Raw genomic sequence first — 19,721 nt, 5'->3', positions numbered from 1 at the left:
CCCTAATGGAGCCATTGACCTCATGGAGGAGGCAGATAATAGATGAGGAGACAAATATTTAACTTCAAATTGTGCTAAGTGCAAGTTGTTGGGGAAGGGAGTTGGGGGTGTTAGTGATAGAGCAAAAACAGGATAGGAGGGAGACATTTAAGCACAGACATGGTGAATGAGAGGAGGTAGCCAAGCCAAGCATAAAAGGAACAGCATTGGAGACAAAGGGGAACAGCGTATGAGCTGGTAAAGAGCTGGGTGTGGGTGAGCCGCTGAGAAAAGACTGGTATAATTGAAGGGCAGGGAACAAAGCAGGACATGAAGTAGGAGGACAGAAGCCTGCTGACTGGGGCTTTAAGGGTAAAAGTTCGGGTTTTACTTTCAGGGAATGTGCAGCCACTGATGTGTTCCAAACACAGCGACATAATCTCATCTGTGCTTTCACAAACCCACTCTGGTTGCCAGCTTGACAATAGATTGAAGAGGGGCAGGGCGCCAGTTGGGTGCCCAGGACAGAGCCAGCAAACCTGTCCAGGGACCACCCCAGCCCAGCCTGGAGAGGGGCAGCCATGACGGAGGAAGGGAGGCAAATCTGAGAAAAAGCAACAGAAGAATGACAGGACTTACCTATTAATTGGAGGCAGGGATGCGGGAGTGGGGGTGAATCAGGGCTTGCTTTTTACAAATTTACTTTACATATACTTTACAAATTTTCATGAACTTTGTAACTCAAACTTGCAAACAACTCAAATACCCATCAATAGGAAAATGTATACGGGCACCTGGGTGGTTCAGTCTTTTAAGTTAAGTGTCCGACTTAGGTTCAGGTCATGATTTCATGGTTCAAGGGTTCGAGCCCCATGTGGGGCTCTGTGCTGACAGCTCAGAGCCTGGAGCCTGCTTTGGATTCTGTGTCTCCCTCTCTCTCTGCCTCTTCCCCACTCACACTGTCTATTTCCCTCTCAAAAAAAATAAATGTTAAAAAAAATTTTAAGAATACATATATTTATATGCTTTATACACAATAGGAAAATAGTATATTTATGCATTAGAGTACTACTCAACAATAAAAAGGAATGAACTTCTGGTAGACTCAGCACAGGTGAGTCTCAAAACCATGACACTGAACAAAAGAAGCCAGGCACAATAGAGCACACATCTATGAAGTTCTAGAACAAACAAAATTAACATATGGCATAGAAATCAGAGAAGTGGTTGCTTCTTGGGCATGGATGGGAGAGAAGGGACACACGAGGACTTTCTGGGAGTATAGAATGTTCTGTATCTTGACAACAGGGATGTGGGCTACACAGGTGTCTGCATTTGTCAATTTGATGGATATGTACACTAAATACATTGCATTGCATGGTATGTAAATGATACCTCAATAAAAAGACATTTTAAGAACAACAAATGGCAAATGTTTAGTGTTAACCTTTGCTGTGCAAAAGTTAAAAAAAACATTCAAAATGAAAGGTACAGCTCTCATTGATATAGCTATTGTCATTTCTCCTACTTAGCAAAGTAACATTAGTAATGAAACATCAGTAGCTAAAACAACAAATTAATAAAATAATAATAAACCTTGTGCTTTCATACCATCAGTCTGACTTATTTCCATGAGGTGTGCAAGGCCCATCTTGGTATCCAAATTTTACAGGACTCAGGGATGGTGAGTGGGGCACCCAGGACACTGGGACCTGCTCATGCCTGACCCACAGGTACTTGTCTATACCTATTCCATGCACCAGGTGTTGCAGGCGAGGGAATGGATGGCTGGTGTGCGTCTGGTAAGTGAGCTTTAGATAAAGAAGGCTGAGGGGTGCCTTGAGACTCATTTTGATCCCTTTTAGAGGCCCTCAAGCCAGCCCACTGCTTTCTAATTACCCAAAGACACTCTAGAGCAGCATTCTTCAGGATGGATATGGACCATTTTGAGTTGGTAAAGTATGGGTATGCACCATTCTGAGAAGTGAGGAAAAGTGAAAGTCAACGGTTTGGATTTTTAAGAAGGAAGAGCTGTTTGAGGAAGAACTCCAGCAGCAGCAGGCTAGGAGGGGGATTAGTGGCTTTTTTATTGTAACCATTTGGTGGCCCCACCACATCCAGTACAATCTGGTCAAGAGTCATAACCCGGACTCAGCTGAGCCCTAAGGATGTGAAAAGATGTGTGTGCAATGTCTGTTTTTCAGGGGCACCTGGGAGAGCAGCAGCCCCAGACCCACAGGGTAACTGACCTCAGGTGGGGAAGCCTCCAATAGCCACATCCTCATTCAATGTCCAGCCCAACCTGCTCTGAAGGCCACTGTCCCTGTCTGAACCCAAGAAGTCTATGTGAGCTCTCACTCTTCCCAAGGGAGAGAACAGCCAGAATTGATTTACATAAACTGTAAATAGTCCTCCTCCAGATGGGAAGGTGGGCTCAAGGAAAGGGCTGACTTCCTGCTCACCTCTTAATGAGAGAACCACTGTGATAGCATTTGTGTAACAATAGAGACTGTGAGTTAACATCTTGCATGTAATATTATGTCAAAGGCATAAAGATGACAGCTCTTGCTTCAACTACTGAAGTTCTTTTTATCTGCATTACAAACACTGTGTTAAGATGTTCAGAGAAATAGTGATTAAAAGGCACAATGCAAATAAAGGCATTTATGTAGCTCTTCTCGCTCTTCCAGAAGACTCATAGTCAACACCTCTGGATGTTCGACCTCCTTCCCAAAGATCCTCACCTTTAGGATACCACTCCCTGTTGCAAACACATGAAACTTCTGGCCTGAAGGCCATTTCAGACTGCAGCAGCTGGTGTTGCCAGCACAGGGCAGACCCAAGTGCTAGGTGATTAATGCCCCCAGGAACAAATCTCAGCAATGAACAATGGGAGTTGGTGGACAAATACTCCAAATTTCCTACTCATTAGTGAAACAATTCTGAGGAATATTCTACCCACTCTCCCCAAGGTACCCAGCAGGACTGAGCTCTAACATCCCACAGGACCACAGCAGTCACCTGCTCAGAACCACACCTGCGTTGTTGTTTCCCTCCCCCCTCTGCCTCCCTTCCCCACTCTCCTACCAATGCTCCCCAGGGTCACTTGCCAAATCAATGTCTGCCTTCAACTCTTGTCCCAGAGTCTGCCTCTTGGCAACTCAAACTTAGCTTTAAATCACCAAAATTCATTACAATTCCAAAGGCAATCTTGTACCTGTTCTAAACATAATAGTGTACATAATTCAATCAATTATTATATAAAGATGACAGAGTAAAGGAGAAATGAAGGTAAGATAGTTCAATGAAGTCCCCCAAAATTTCTGCACATGGTGGATGGACCACAAATTTGGAGCTAAGCTTTATAGGTAGACAAATGCTGTTATGACATGCCCAGTAGCCACAAAATTACAAAAAAAAAATAATAATAACAAGTAACAGCTCAGAAGAAAAACATTTTTTGCTGCCAGGAACTACTACAAGGAGTTTCTCTTGCTGTGCCCCATAAAAGAGTGTCTGTGTGAACAGTACACAGGGTCTTCAGCAACACAGGAGCACAGCTATGTCCGTCAGCCATCCTCAACAAACCCAGATCAAAATAGAATGCAAAGCACACAGGCCAAAGCAAGGAAGTCTCGATGTGTAACTGTCTCATGATGATCCAAGCTAGGGGTAGTTTTAATTAATCAGAAGTGGTGGCTTTCAAACTGGCCACTTGGAGAGGCTGTGGTGTGTCTGATGCTCAGAAACCATTGTCCCAGCAGCTCTGCCTGAATCTGTCTTTATATTAGGATTGATATAATGTTCCAGTGTCAGTTTAAAAAGTGCAAAAATGACAAATGTGCGAAAAGCCTTCTTGTTCTTCCCAGCCTAACTCTGGGTGAAATTACACAACACAGACTGGGGCTCATCTCTCTGGCGGGCACCTGGAGAAACTGCTTAAGAACACAGAAAACCAGCTCTGGCCATTCCCTGGGGCATGTTGGCCAGTGGCCTGAAACCAGAGTCCCATCCCACGGTCCTGCCAAAGAGAACACCTTCCTCCAGACACCTGGGGGTTGCTATTTCTAACAGGCTGTAAGACTCTTGGATCCATCCTTAGAGTCACTCAGAAACATGCTCTGAAGATGGTTCCTTTTGAGAAACCCTAATACTCCCAAAGACTTTAAAATATTTTTCACTTCAAAGCACCTATGAGCAGTCGTTTGTTTTTCCATACATAAGTAAGCTTAGGAACACTTTACTTCATTCTAGACTGCCTGCAGACAGAGACCCTTTTCTCTGCTGCCTCATTGCCAGGTACATTAAATACAGTGTATGACAAGAGTTTATTAATACTGTATGTAGTCAACATACACTATCAGTGATAGTGAAAGTTGTCCTACACAATAACCCGCCTCTCTCTTGTCTCCCTCATACCAACCACAAAGGTTTTCAAAGGTAAGTGCAGGTTAATTTATTTATTTTTCTTTATATTTTGTTTTTTTCTTAATTATTTTATATTATATTACAGTATTGTAATCATTTTTATATAAATATTTTGGGGTTGTGGGATGAATCATCTGAGTTTCCACTATTTCTTATGGGGAAATTTGCTTTGATATGCAAGTGCTTTGGATTACAAGCATGTTTCCAGAATGAATTATGCTCATAAATCAAAGTTTTAATGTATGTATAAATGAAGGTGGAAACATTACAACTGGTACCACAGAAATACAAAGGATCATAAGAGACTGGTAAGAATGCCAACAAATTGGACAACCTACAAGAAGTGGATAAATTCCTACCAGCTATGTTTGAGACTGAATCCTGAAGAAATAGAAAATCTAAACAGATGAACTATGAGTAAGGAGATTGAATCAATAGTCAAAAGCCTTCCAACAAAGAAAAGCCCAGGACAAGTTGGTTTCACTGGTAAATTCTAACAAAAAATTTAAAGAGGAATTAACACGACTTCTTCTCAAACCCTTTCAAAAAATTGAAAAGGATGGAACACTCCCAGACTCCATTTCTGTCAGTCATATCAACTCCCTGGCTTCACTCCCATTGTAAATATTCAGTGAAACTTCAGCTGTTAATCAACCCAACTTCTGCCATCTGGGAGTTGTCTTTGTCTTGGCTGACAAAGCCACACCACCTAGCAGGTTGGAACCACTATTAACTTACAGCATCCTACCTCACTCCAACCCATTGAGACTGCTCAAGGATCCTTTTATCTTTCTTTAGTTGACTCATTCCCTTTCAATAGTTGGCTAGTTCAGAACTTCTCTCTGCACAATCTTAAAACGCCATCACCCACTCCTCCCCTTCAGGAAATAACAACCCCATCAGAGAAAAAAGCCTTCTAATGCAAACTTATCAACTCCCTATCCCAACCCATGTGTCCACAACCAGCTCTCTCATCCTGTGCATTTCACAAATATCTGGTGAGCACCTGTGGGAAGCAGGCAATGTGCCAGTCACTGCAGTCCCAGAGCTTGGTGTCCACATCCATCTCCCTGAGCCCTCCCTTTTGATTGTCACAGCACCACCTACTGGACAGCTCCACCCAATTGGCCCGCATCACCTTCGACTCAGCAGACACAAAATGAACTGATTACTTTCCCACTGAAACTTGACTCCATCTGCCCCATGGCCAAAACCAGAAACTTGGAAGTCCTCTTTGATCTCACTCCCCTTCACTTCCCAGCCCATTCAACCAATACCACGTCCTGCTGATTGTACTTCCTGAAAAGTCTTGAGTTCATTTCTGTCTCCAACAGTCTTACCTGTATTATCTCTTCCATCTCCCAAACTGATCCCCTCTAACCTATCCCCTTTGGGTCACTTGGGATGATTTTTCTAAAACAAATGAACCTGGTAAGGGGAGGGCTAGCAGAGTCTCTTCCAAAATCCCCTGCATGGGGAGAGGGGTGTCCCAAAGCAGAAAAGAGGGAAAAGGGAGGAAGAATACCCTTCTGATCACCACAAAGGATCAATGTATTCCCAAGCTCTAAGCCATAAAGCATAATTTTGCCTGGAAGTATCTGTACATTGCCCCATCATCACCATTAAATCTTATGAGTAATCGGCTACCAAATCTTCTGGAAGTGCTTATACATGCCCAGAGATGTGGCTACAGTGTAATAGGTGTAACCACATGTATTTAGATTAAGGCAAACTTGAAAGAAAATCTTGCTTGTGCACTTTATTTGTTGAACCTGATTTCCAAGTTTAAGAAAAATTCTCCCTTACAACATCAGATGAGATAACACAAGAGAAGTGCCTCATACAGGACCTGCCATCAACTCTAACTAATCAGCAGATACCATCACCCTCTCCCTCCTCCCTCTACAATGCTGTTAAAACAATGTAGATTACATTTATAACTTATTTGACTGCTTTTCCATATGTTTTCTTATGGTTTTATTCACTCTCAAGATCCTTCAATAAAACCAAAAGATACAAACTAAGCTGTTCCCATTTTAAAGGGGTGTGTAGTATATGTGTATATACATATATGATCATATGAATGTACATCTGGTTCCTTGATATTTTTTTAAATTCCAGATGTGACACATATGCCTCCTCCCACACACACACACATAAAAAATATAACACACTCATATTCTAGTATCACAAAAAGAATATGTCACCATATGGAACTAAGAAGTCAAATAATTTCCTACACCAGTGTGCCATGTTAAGGACATACCATCTGCCAAACAGTGGAAGTGTGTGCTAACAATATACATCATTATATTTACTTGGCAAACCAAGTGGTAAATATCTCCCAATTAACTAGCAGGAATGTCAATGGTATTCATTTATAGTCCACACTTAGATGGGATCCTAATTGTTCTATTTCCCCACCTGGACCAGGAGAAGACTGGAATACTGGTCTAAGGCTGGGCATGGGGTATGGTGAGTTCTGACCCTGTGGTGCTTAAAATTATGTCTCCACCTGGTTAGACCCAGGTACCCAGTTGCTTGGTCAAACACCAGCCTTGATGTTGCATGAAGGTGGTTTTTGTTCAGATTTAGATTTAAATCAGTAGACTTTGAGCAGATTAACCACCAGAATGTGAATGGACCTCATCTGATCAGTTGAAAGCCCTAAAAGAGAAGACTGAGACCCCCTGCCCAGAAAAGGAAGAAATTCTGCTTCCATGCAGATTCAAGCCTGCCAGCCCTCCCTGCAAACTTGGGATGCTAACCTCTACAATAGTGTGAGCCAATATTTAAATAAATCTCTTTACACAGATGATAGATAGATGATAGATAGATAGATAGATAGATGATAGATAGATAGATAGAGACAGATATCCTGAATGATAGACCCTGAAACTTCAAATTTGGTACTAAGTGTGGACTTGAGATGTAGAAAAATGAAAGTCAGGGAGTCAACCTAACCAAGGCATCAGTAGGAAGGAGCTGGAAGAAAGAAAGAGAGGCAAAGAGAGAGACAGAGAGACAGAGATAGAGAGAGATCATATACAAGACATAACACCAGGAAATCCAAACCACTTCTTTCCTCCATGCAAATGTTTCTCTTACTTAGACAAACTAAGACAATAGGTGAATAAACAGAATAGTGTTTCTCTAATTGGATTGGCCAAGAAAGAATATTCAAGATAAGATCATCCATTTTCTCCACCCTTTCTTTCAGACTCCCCTTCCTTCCTAAAGATGACTGCCCAACAGTCATTAAACTTTGTTATTAAGTTCACTTATTGGTTTGGGATGAAGCCAGAAGTCATTGGCTGTCCTAAGACCATTGTCTTTCTTTCTAGACTCAAAAAAACAATTACAAAATATATGCTAAACTTCTGCCCAAGACTTTTGTTTGAGACAATCCTATAGAATCATGGCTGTGCTTACAGGGGTCTTGTTATCCCTTGTGAAGACATCAACTTCCCATGCATACATCTAGACTCTGCCTTGAACTCTTGTTCTGAACTGTTCCTAAAAGCACTATCAACATTATTCTTGGAGTTATAGTGAAGGAGGTGGGAAGAAACCCCAGAGGTGAGGCTCAAGATTGTTGAGTCTACACTTGTGTTTTGACCCTTGGCCCTGACATACTTTTAACACTAAGAATCTTAGCAGAATAGGCTGGAATGATGAGGGAAGAGAATCTTTAGTCCCAGGTGCCCCCCTCAGAACATGCAAACACAGGCACATTGGCACACACACGTTACCCATCCATCACAGTTTCTACACATCTTCTCAATGAATGCCCAAAGGCATTGTGCACTGTTCTCAGGATACTGGGGTAGTTTTCTTGTGATAAAAATAAATTGCTTCTGCAGTTCACTCACAGAGTACTGTGTTACCCTGGTATCATTATCCATTGATCATCAATAATTTCTTGTAGTCTCCAAGTAGGATCATGATCTTAGGGGAAGTTTATATCCTTCTATTAGAGCACTTGCCCATTCTCACTATCTCCAGGAATTCAAAAGCCTCCTTCTGAACTTATTTTCACTTTTTTTAAGTTTATTTATTTATTTTGAGAGAGAGAGAAAAAGAGAGAGAGAGCATGTATGAATGGGGGAAGGGCAGAGAGAGAGGGAAAGAGAATCCCAAGCAGGCTCCACACTGTCAACACAGAGCCTGACTCAGGGCTCAATCTCACAAACTGCAAGATCATGACCTAAGCTGAGAATAAGACTCAAACACTTAAGCCACCCAGGCGCCCCTTATTTTCACTTTTTAATCACTGTCTACAGAGATGCATTAGCCAGGGTTCTGCTGCAACAATGTAACAATCACATTTGCTTATAAAAGCAAACATTTATTACACACACACACACACACACACACACACACAGGTCTGCAGATCAGCTGGTCCCAGTTAGACTCCAGGCTTTGTTTATGGGTCCAGATTGCTCACATGTTTACATTCTAGAATCCAGACTGAAATAGCAGTGGCTACATGGGGCATGCTTTTTCACAGGGGAAGCTGAAGTTAAAAACGTCAAGCCAAACCATGCAAGCACATTTAAATCCTCTGCTCAGACACAACTCATGCTAATTCTGCCCTTCTTTCACTGGAAGAGGAAGTTCCACATGGGAACCGATATCAGAGAGTGGGGTGGGGAGGTACCCACTGCCACTCTTATGAGAGGTACCATTAAATCTCTGAACAAGGAACATGAATGGAGAACCCTTTTATGAGGAAGAAATGAGAGTCTGGAACGATAATCCAATATACCACAAGGACAGATTATTGAAATGTGTTATTGAATTTACTCTGGGCTTTAAAAAATTTTTGTTTAATGTTTATTTATTTTTGAAGGAGAGACAGAGACAGAGCATGAGCGAGGGAGGGGCAGAGAGCGAGGGAGACACAGAATCAGAGGTGGCTCCAGGCTCCTAGTTGTCAGCACAGAGCCCAACGCGGGGCTTGAACTCACAAGCTGTGAGACCGTGACCTGAGTCTAAGTGAGACGCTTAACTGACTGAGCCACCCAGGTGCCCCACTCTGGGCTTTTTTTTTAAAAGACATTATTTACTATATCCTTCTCCATGAGGACCCATAGGAGAAACTTCTCTCCAGTCTTGAGTCCTGCATAGTTAGACTTCTGGAAAAGGATTGCTTTCATTTTATAGATATTCGGCAGTGTTTACATTGGCTGCTTTCCACTTAACCTCCAACAACTGTGGATGATGCGGTCTTATCCTTGGTTTTTACCTTTATTTTCCCTTCAGCCTAATTCTCACCTTCTTGTCATTCAGTTTTATCCCAATGTTTGCAGGTTATTTCCTGTGTGTGTGTGTGTGTGTGTGTGTGAACTTACAGTCATTTCTGTATGCAACATATATATATTTTTTTAATTTCTTTCTGTGACTAACACATTTAAGTCATTTAAACAATACAAATGACATGCAGAACATAAATGAGTTTCTCTCCCACCCTTGCCTCTACCCTTACATTTCCTACCCCAGCCAGAGGTAGCCACTGTACCATGTTCAAATTGTGTGACCATGAGTCTTATCTGTCAGAAGTATTCTGTTAGAATTTCTATAACGAGGAAATGCATGCATTTTAAATTTTGGAAGATACTGCCAATTGTTTTCCAAAAAAACTTGTATTAGTTTACAGCCTAATTAGCAATGTATCAGAATAAATTTTCCCACAACCTCACCAGCACCGTGTATTATCATAGATTACTCTCAGCATGTTTTCAAAGTTTTCATTTCTGCCCAGCTGATAAGCGAAAACATTTTAAAACCATTTCTATTTACCTTTCAGTTTATATCTTTTGGAAATATTTTTTTTTCTTGCTGATTTGTAAGCACTCTTTGTATACTAAAGAAATTAGTTTAGAAAAATAGCATGTTATTTGAAAAATAGCAAGCTTTTTTGAAATGGGATAAAAAGACACATGCAGAGATAAATGAAATAAGTGTTTAGTGACCTCTTAAAACACATACTTGGAAAAGCACAGGCTAGTCCTTGGGTCCTACCAAGAAACCTTGATTTTCTCATGCTTCTGTCCTCCTCCCCACTCCTTGCTTTGAAGCCATGCATTTTGGTATCATGATCTCTCCCAGGCAGAATAAAACTCCTTATTCTGTTGGTTCAAATGGGGTTAAATGAGCTCTCCATGGGAAAAGCCTACTTCCTCGACAGCTTTCTGGCATAATAGATATTTCTGAGCATTTGTCAAATATCCTGGACAAATGTTGAATTTTATACATAAGCACCTAAGCACGTATTAAGCTAAACAGCATGTTTCCAGGTTATGTGTATAATCAGTTTGTGTAGCTCAAGCAAGGCCCACCTCAATGTGCTAGCAAGAGAAAAGTTTGTGAATGCTGGCATGCCAATGACAAACTCACATCTGCCTGCAATCCCAGCCCTAGTCCCATCCAAGTGTTGGTGTGGTCATGGCCAATTCCCTTGAAAGCCAATGTTTCCAACCTCACATTAGTAAGAAAACAATGTTTCTAGTCCTTCCTCGGTTTCAGTTTGGAGGCGTTTTGTTGTCATTATTATTCAAAAAAGAATAGCTCTTTTTTGCTGCCACACCAATTTGGCTTCCAGAGCACAGCTGTCCTGAGGCTGGTCCTCAGTGGTGGTTTACATTTGTGGGAATCCAGAAATCTCCTCTGTTCTTCCAAAACTCTAAATCATCCTTGATGCTTTAAAATGAAGCAATATCTTCAGAACTAAAAAAGAGCATTCTTGCAATTGTTCTGGTGTTTTTAACCATTTGCAAATAAGTTCGGTTTGTTTAAAACAGAATGAAAGAATCTAGAACTTCAAATATTTAAGTAAATTATGTATGGGCTATTAACAACATTAAACTCCACATTCAAATTTATTTCAGTGGATTGAGTTTGGGGGCTTGTTTTTGCAGTATAAAAACTGAGGACGTATTTCTGACAAACTGCAATAATACCAAACAACTGTATCTCTTGCATTGTCTGCTTTCCAGCCATTTGCTTTGCTTTATATTATTCCTGTATTTACCTATCTATATGCAACTTGCTCAAGAAAAAAACAAGATTGGCATGGTAAAATAACCATGACCAGGATGAAAGGTTCTTGCCAGATGGACAACCTTTCTGATCACTTTTAATTGATATAATGACGTACTTTCTGGTTTCCTAGAACACATGAAATTATTTTAGTAAATTAAAACTTAGCAAATGTCAAACAGCATTTCACAGTATCCAGATAGAGTTCAGCCACCATGATAGGAGGAAACATACTGTGCCATCATTCCATCCTTAAGTGGAGGCAAGTAGCCCCTCTTCTGTCAAGTACAGCATCTACCTGGAATTTGGGTTACAAGATCAATGAGTCATACCTCCTGTGTAATTTTTTATTCAATAGAAACTGAAATTGCTTTGCGGTTCCCACCTACTTACCTCAAAGGGGTACCAGGAAAATAACATAGTGTTGTAATTGTTTCAGATAGTAGACTAAGAAAGCAAAATCACTTTTTTCTTCTTTGTAATTTGGAAATAGCAATTAAATCATTTTTCACAATGTTTTCAGTGCTTTAAAAATCAGATTTATGAAATTATATATATGAAATGTATAAAACTAAATTCAAAATATATAATTGATTCATGACTTCATATGAATATATGATTGAATGTATATATCCAAAGGCAAACTCTCCTGTATATTTCAGTCATGTACTGGCAACAAAACAGCAACATATTTTTTCCCTTAACAGAGATTTAAAATGTGACTTCACCTGTCAGAAATTCAATGGCACATAAGTTCACAAAAAGCCATTAAGGCTGTTTGGTTCTGAAACAAATTCTCTAAGTTAAACTAGAAAATGGACTATTATGGTTAAGAAATATAGGGGCACCTTGGTGGCTCAGTCAGTTGAGCATCTGACTTCGGCTCAGGTCATGACCTCACAGTTCATGGGTTCGAGCACTGCATTGGGCTCTGTGCTGACAGTTCAGAACCTGGAGCCTGCTTCAGATTCTGTGTCTACCTCTCTCTCTGCCCCTCCCCTGTTCACTTTGTGTCTCTTTCTCTCAAAAATAAATAAGAACATTTAAAAAAAAGAAATATATATCCAAGGGTGCTTGAGTGTCTCAGTCCATTAAGCATCCGACTCTTGATCTCAGCTCAGATCTTGATCTCAGGGTTGTAAGTTTGAGCCCCACATTGGGCCCTGCATCAGGCATGGAGCCTACTTAATTTTTTTAACATTTATTTATTTTTGAGAGACAGAGAGACACAGAGCATGAGTTGGGGAGGGGCAGAGAGAAGGGGAGACACAGAACCTGAAGCAAGCTCCATGCTCTGAACTGACAGCACAGAGCCCAATGCGGGTCTCAAACCCAGGAGCTGTGAGATCATGATCGGAGCCAAAGTCAGACGCTCAACCAACTGAGTCACCCAGGTGCTCCTGCATGGAGCCTATTTTAAAAAGAAAAGAAAAGCATTGCTCATACTCTGGGTTTCCAATCATTAGAATTTCAGTGTTCAAAGGGACATTAAAAGGGGTGCCTTGCTGGCTCTGTTGGTGGAGCACAAAAACTCTTGATCTCAGGGTTATGAGTTCCAGCCCAACATTTAAAAAAAGAAGAAAAGGAAGAAGAGAAGAGGAGAGGAGAGGAGAGGAAAGAGAAAAGAGAAGAGAAGAGAAGAGAAGAGAAGAGAGAAAAGAAAAGAGAAAAGAAAAGAAAAGAAAGAAAAGAAAAGAAAAGAGAAAAGAAAAGAAAAGATCTTCTCCCATTCTGTTGGTTGCCTTTTAGTTTTGCTGACTATTTCCTTCTCTGTGCAGAAGCTTTTTGTTTTGATAGGTCCCAGTAGTTCATTTTTGCTTTTGTTTCCCTTGACTGTGGAGGCATGTTGAGTAAGAAGTTGATGTGGGCAAGATCAAAGAGGTTTTTCTTGCTTTCTCCTCGAGGATTTTGATGGCTTCCTGTCTTACATTGAGGTCTTTCATCCATTTTGAGTTTATTTTTGTGCATGGTGTAAGAAAGTGGTCCAGGTTCATTCTTCTGCATGTTGCTGTCCAGTTTTCACAGCACCTCTTGCTGAAGAGACTGTCTTCATTCCATTGGATATTCTTTCCTGCTTTGTCAAAGACACTAATACAATGGAGTATTACTCTGCAATCAAAAAGAATTAAATCTTGCCATTTGCAACTATTTGGATCTAACTGGAGGGTATTATGCTAAGTGAAATTAGTCAGTCAGAGAAAGACAAAAACCATATGACTTCACTCATATGAGGACTTTAAGAGACAAAACAGATGAGCATAAGGGAAGGGAAACAAAAATAATATAAAAACAGGGAGGGGGACAAAACAGAAGAAACTCATAAATATGGAGAACAAACTGAAGGTTGCTAGAGGGGTTGTGGGAGGGGGGATGGGCTAAATGGGTAAGGGGTATTAAGGAATCTACTCCTGAAATCATTGCTTCACTATATGCTAACTGATTTGGATGTAAATTTTACAAAATAAAAAATAAAATTAAAAAAAGAAAAGAAAGAAATGAAAAGAGCTTTAGAAGTCATCCTGAACAACTCTTTTCTGATGGTGAACCCACATATATTCGAAAATTCTGTGTTTAAAAACAAAGAATTTAATGTTTGGCCCTTAAAATCCTATATTCAGAAAGAAAGCCTGGGACCGTAGTTAGTACAGCAGTGAGCTGGGGGTCAGATGACACACTGCACTTATTTATGTTTGTCACCTACTGGTCTGCAAGCGTCCCAGGAGACCCAAGAAAGACTGGGCCAGGGCCGCACCCTTCCCCTATACTTCCTCCCCCTTCCTCTGCTTCATTTCTCTTTCCTGTTACCACTGCCCCCCCCCCCCAGGCTCATGGTATTTCTCTTTGCATCTGCTCAACATCTGATCCTGGCCATGTCCCTGTGACCCAGCTACTGTAGAGTTTCTGGTGGTCATTGACACACCTGCTATTCTACCCCACCATTTACTCAAGTCTGAACCCTAGGCCATACCTGGGTGTCTCCCCTCCCTCGACACCCCCCCACACACAGACTCAATCCACAAGTCTTTGTATGTCCAAAATGTTCTCCAATTTCATTATCCCCCCCCACTGCAGCCACCTCAACTAGGCCACCAAAGTCTTGGGCCTACACTTGGACTGAGCACATCCTGGGCTCTTCACTTGTGGGTCCACCTTCCTTCCACCTGTCTCCTCTTCTCAGCAGCTACAGTCATCTTTTTATAACAAACCTGACTCCTCTGCCCAACCTCTGTAACGGCTCCCCTCAAGAGGATGGTGAAATCCCAGCCCCTTCCTGGGGCCCACATAGCCCTTCATGGCCTGGGCCTTCTGGCCTCCCAGTGGCCTCCCTTCTACAGCCCTTCTGTCCACCCAGGAGTCTCCTTAAGGCTGTAAGCACCACTCCCTGGAAATTTCCTTGCCACCACTGACTGATGCCAGCAACTTTAGGAAAAGGAATAAAAGTGACTCATGTATGAGTCTGCTTGCCTGCCATCACAAAGTACCACAGACTGTGTGGCTTTAAACATGAGATATTTCTTTTCTTTCAGTTCTTAGGATCCCTCTGTAAGTACCAGAGACAGTCCCCAGGCATCAGCTGCTTGTTACAAGCCTGGGGCACAGTCACCACCTGCCCTTATTGTGTTTCTCCTGGGAAGACCTAGCCCATGCATGTGGCAAGGCCATCTTCAGCCTCCACCCAGTCTCCACACCTCTCTGGGTCAGCTATCTTGGGTTTTGTTGGTGTTTATCGTATTCTACTTGCAGATGGATCCATATGGGTTTTACAAAAGATTTTGTTATCTCTTGAATGTGAAATTCTTTAAGTACTATTAATGATAAATAAATCCTTGGATATGGAGAAAAAAGGAAAGAAGGAAGGGAGGGAGGGAGGAAAGGAAGAAGGAAGGAAAGGAAGAGGGAAGGAAGGAACGAATTAATGAATGAACGAAGGAACACAGAAAGATCTTTAAACAACAGAGATTTCTCTCAGCTCTGGAGGCTGGAAGTCCAAGGTCAGGATGTCTACACAATCAGTTCCTGGTGAGTGCCTTCTTCCTCACTTGCACAGGCCACCTCTTCCCTGTGTCCCCACCTGGCAGAGAGCCCTGGTGTCTCTTCCTCTTCTTATAATGACGTTAATCTCATCATAAAGTCTCCACCCTTAGGACCTCATTCAAACCTAATTATTTCCCAAATGTCCCATCTCCAAATACCATCACCTTGGGGGTTAGTACTTCAACACAGGAATTTGGAGGGGACACAATTCAGTTTTCGGCAGCTGGCAAAGGCAGAGCTAGAGGATTTTTTGGCACATGAGAGATAGGAACAAAATCAGCATAAAATCGTCTCTATAGCTTTATCCCTACTTCCCCCCAGCTTTACTTCCCCTGAGCTCCTGAGTGATGCTTTTCAAACCAAAATCAGGGAATGTCAGGTCTCTGCTTCCTGCATCACTCTAGGTGAGAGTCAAAATTCTCACCTGCACCACATGATTAACTGGCCCACCTCCCAGAACTCTGCCCTCATCTCCCCTGCTCAGTTCCACCCCTGGTTCTTATCCTGACCTCCAGTTCTTTGCTTTTGTGTTTCCTGCCTGGGGCTCTGTCGCCAGCAGTCTACCTGGTTCCTTCAAGCCCTTCCTTCTATCTCATGGGTCTGGTCTCAGAGGCATTTTATCAGCCAGCCAGCCTCTGAGTAAATCTCTTCTCCTAAACCTCTCCACTTTCCAACCACCTCCCCTGACTCATTTCTCTCCCTAACATTGTTCACCCCTGACACAGTGTTTATTTAGTTATTTATTTATTGTCTGTCTCTTCTCACCAAAAAGGAAGTTCTGTGAGGGTGAGAATTTATCAGTTTTCACTGCTGTTTCCCTAGTGCTGGAGCAAGACAGGTTCTCAAGGTTTGTTGACTCAATGAATGAGTACAATTAGCAAACTGAAAAACAGATGAAAGAAACTAGAAATCTGGGTCCATCTTTTCCCCACTCATTATTGGCAGGGACTTTCACTTATTAGGGATGCATCTGACTTGAAGCAAATTTTCTATGCCTTAGAAGTTCCTTGAGTTGCCCAGAGGCACAGGAATCTACCTCAAGGCTCTTTGCTGGTGTCATCCAATCAGCTGTGCTCAGTACACACAATAGATGCCACTCCCATGAGCCACATTGCCCTGTGCTTGACACCCTCCCAGCACTTGGGGGTGGTGCATTCCCAGAGAACTATCTCATCGCGAGCCATTTTTCTCTTGCTTGTGAAGGCACATCAGAATCCAAGTGAGAATGACATCATGACAGCAAGACATGGTGACATGAAGGCATGAATTTATTAATATGAAAAGTAATTTGAACATGTATTGTTATGTCTTTACCAACAAGGCTGTACATTAACAATGCCTGTGTTCTGTGACACACGGGGCAAAACCACCAGACCAAATGAGACTGTGCAATTATCACAAAGACACTGGTTGTGATTCTGCTATGACTTTCACCTTGACTAGACAGAGTTGCCAGATGTCTACAAGACACAAATTACATGCAGATCTTGAGGGCAAATGTGTAGCAGGCATCACTGGTGCTCCACCCATGTCTCCACATCTCCACAACCTCCAGGGGCACTGCCTACCTTCCAACCATCAGCACCTGAATTTCTCAGCTGTAGGGATTTCTCCAGCATTTTCCACCATGTGGCAGGCCAGAAGTGCCCTCACCAATGACTGGTGGGACGTGGTGTGCAAATACCCCAGCTCCCTGCCTTCGAGGCATGTTCCATACCGTTTTCCAAAGTTCTCCAGATAGATTGAGCCCAGTGGCCTACAAAGACAAATGAACTGATGACACACCCATTATGGGCTGTCTTCTCTATCTCACTTCCCTACACCCTTAACAGAGTTTCCTGAGATCACCTCCTGAATCAACTTTTCTCTCTGCTTCTGGGAGAACCCAAGTCAGAAAAAGAATTATTGGAACTTGAAGGAAATAGAGAGACCACTCATTCCCACCTTATTTTGCAAATGGGGAACTGAGGATGTAACTGCTTCCCCAAGAATGCAATAATTCATGATTCATTCCAGCACACCCCCTCTCTCCAGATTTAATCTGGGAATGAGATAATCAAATATCTTCTTAGTATCTCATATCCTAGAATCTTCCAGCCTCTGGATACAGTGTTATAATTAGATTTTATATTCACAGAAACATTTTATTTAAAATAATTTTAGCCTTTGACATATAAGAAATTCTTAAGGGAGCTGATTTCATCATTATAATAAATGCCAACTTTACACTTTTCAATAATCTCAACACACTTCTTTGGAGATTTAGAAGTAACGTCAAAACTTGAACTGAAGCACACAAATGCAATAGAAGGAGTCTTAGAAGTATAAGTACATGGCTAAGTTGTGAGGCTCCTGATTCCAGGAAGAGAGGCAATAAAGGAACCCCACTCAAGGCTGGCCCCCAGTCCCTACCCATCAGAGAGAAAGGGAAGGCTGGGGGGAGTGAGGGCTGCTAAAACTCTCATTCCAGAATCCCTGCCTCTGGCAGCCGTGTGCATTGCAAAAATCACTTCAGAAGTCAGACAGGAATATTGCTGCCACCAGAAATGAGCTGTGTAGAGAGAACTCTTTGGTGACTTGTCATCGATGGGAAGGCACTGCTAGCAGTCAGCCTGAGTCGCTTTGCAGGGATGAAAAGGCTTCCTTAGCATTCTAATTTATGGTAGGCTATATAGGTTGGGACTCTACTAATGGCTTCCTTGTGTGCGTGGCATTCTCCGTGACTTCAAAGGGTGACCACTGGGTGGAAAGAGAAGGTTAGGGAGTGAAGACTGCTATCTTGACCAGCACAGAGATTAAGTGGAAACTGGGAATTTAGGAAGGTCAGTGAGGCTTTAAATAGAATCAGGAAAAGGAAGAACATATTTTTTGTGAGCAGTTGAAATGACTGGACACTTGTGTTTTTTCTAATGTGGTTTTGATGCTAATTGTTTCATCTGATCCTTTGTCCTGTGAGGTTCACTGACCAAGAAGAGAATGATAATATGGGCAATTCAGATGCCCTCAAAAAACAAGGCAGAAAATCATCTCAAGTCCACTTCTATTTGGCTTTGCAGAGCAGAGTGCTTTTTTGTCATCCTGTTAGTATTTCTGTTTTTTTTAATGTTAGTGATATATATCTATATATCTATATATCTATATCTATATCTATATCTATATCTATATATATTTGAGTATCTACTACTACCCATGCCATTGCTTCAGGGGATTCAAATTCTTATAATACATAGTTTCTGCCTAAGCAGAGAGAGTAAAGAAATGAACTTATTAAATTAGAAATATGTTAGGTGAAGGGATTGCTAAAGATGAGATTTTGAGGGCACCACATTCCTCCAGAACAAGATGCTTCACTATCTGTAAGCCAAGTGGCGAGAAGAGCAAGCAGTCGGGGGCCAAATTTTGGTCTGAGTTGGAATCTCGACTCAGCTGTCAAATTGCTGCGGACCCTTGCTCAAGTTTCTAGAAGTCTCTGAGTCGCAAGGTCATCTGTAAAATGAGATGACCACCTACCTTTAAGAATTGTTTGGAAGAGCCAATATTAAGTTGACAATCCACAGATCATGACCTCTTGATTGAGGAGACATGAGCCACCCACATGGGGTTGGTCAGCAGGTAGCTAGCCCTTCAGCCTCTGAGACCCCACTTTGGGGAAGTGAAAATCATAAGGTATCTTGACTGAAGGTGCAGTTTCAATACACCCCACAAAGGAAGTAAAGTCGCAAATGTATTACTTACAGATCCCACAGATGGGGGAAGGGCACACAGTTAGCCAGAGAAAGGCAGTCCTCCATCTCAGGTCATAAGTAAGCAAGAGACAGAGAACAGGCAAGCAAGCACCTACTATTTCTAAGGTGTTTGGGGTGGAGGTCACTAAGTTGCTGTGGGCTCAATTCTAAGAGATCCTTTTCAATGGTGCCTCAGGAAAAGCAAAGTGAGAACTTTTGGCAAAAATCCTAAACTCAGGTCTTTATTTAAGTGTCCATACTTGGTGTGAATAGGGTTGCCATCCTGTAAAACACCTAGACAACAATTCAAAATAACTGTTTGCTCATCATACCTTGTCATATTCTTTTGAAATTATGTCTTCATACTTCAGTATGTTCTACTAGACTGCAGCTTCACAGGGACAGAAACCTGTTGTTTCTGTGTGTCCTCAGTGCCTGGCACAGTAAGTGCTCCAACCCTGTCCATGTCCTTACTGATCTCACACTGACACCTTAATGAGGATGTTTCTTCCT

This window comes from Panthera uncia (assembly GCF_023721935.1).
Source record: "Panthera uncia isolate 11264 chromosome A3 unlocalized genomic scaffold, Puncia_PCG_1.0 HiC_scaffold_11, whole genome shotgun sequence".
Classification (NCBI taxonomy): domain Eukaryota; kingdom Metazoa; phylum Chordata; class Mammalia; order Carnivora; family Felidae; genus Panthera; species Panthera uncia.
Note: the sequence above shows the minus strand (reverse complement) of the source record.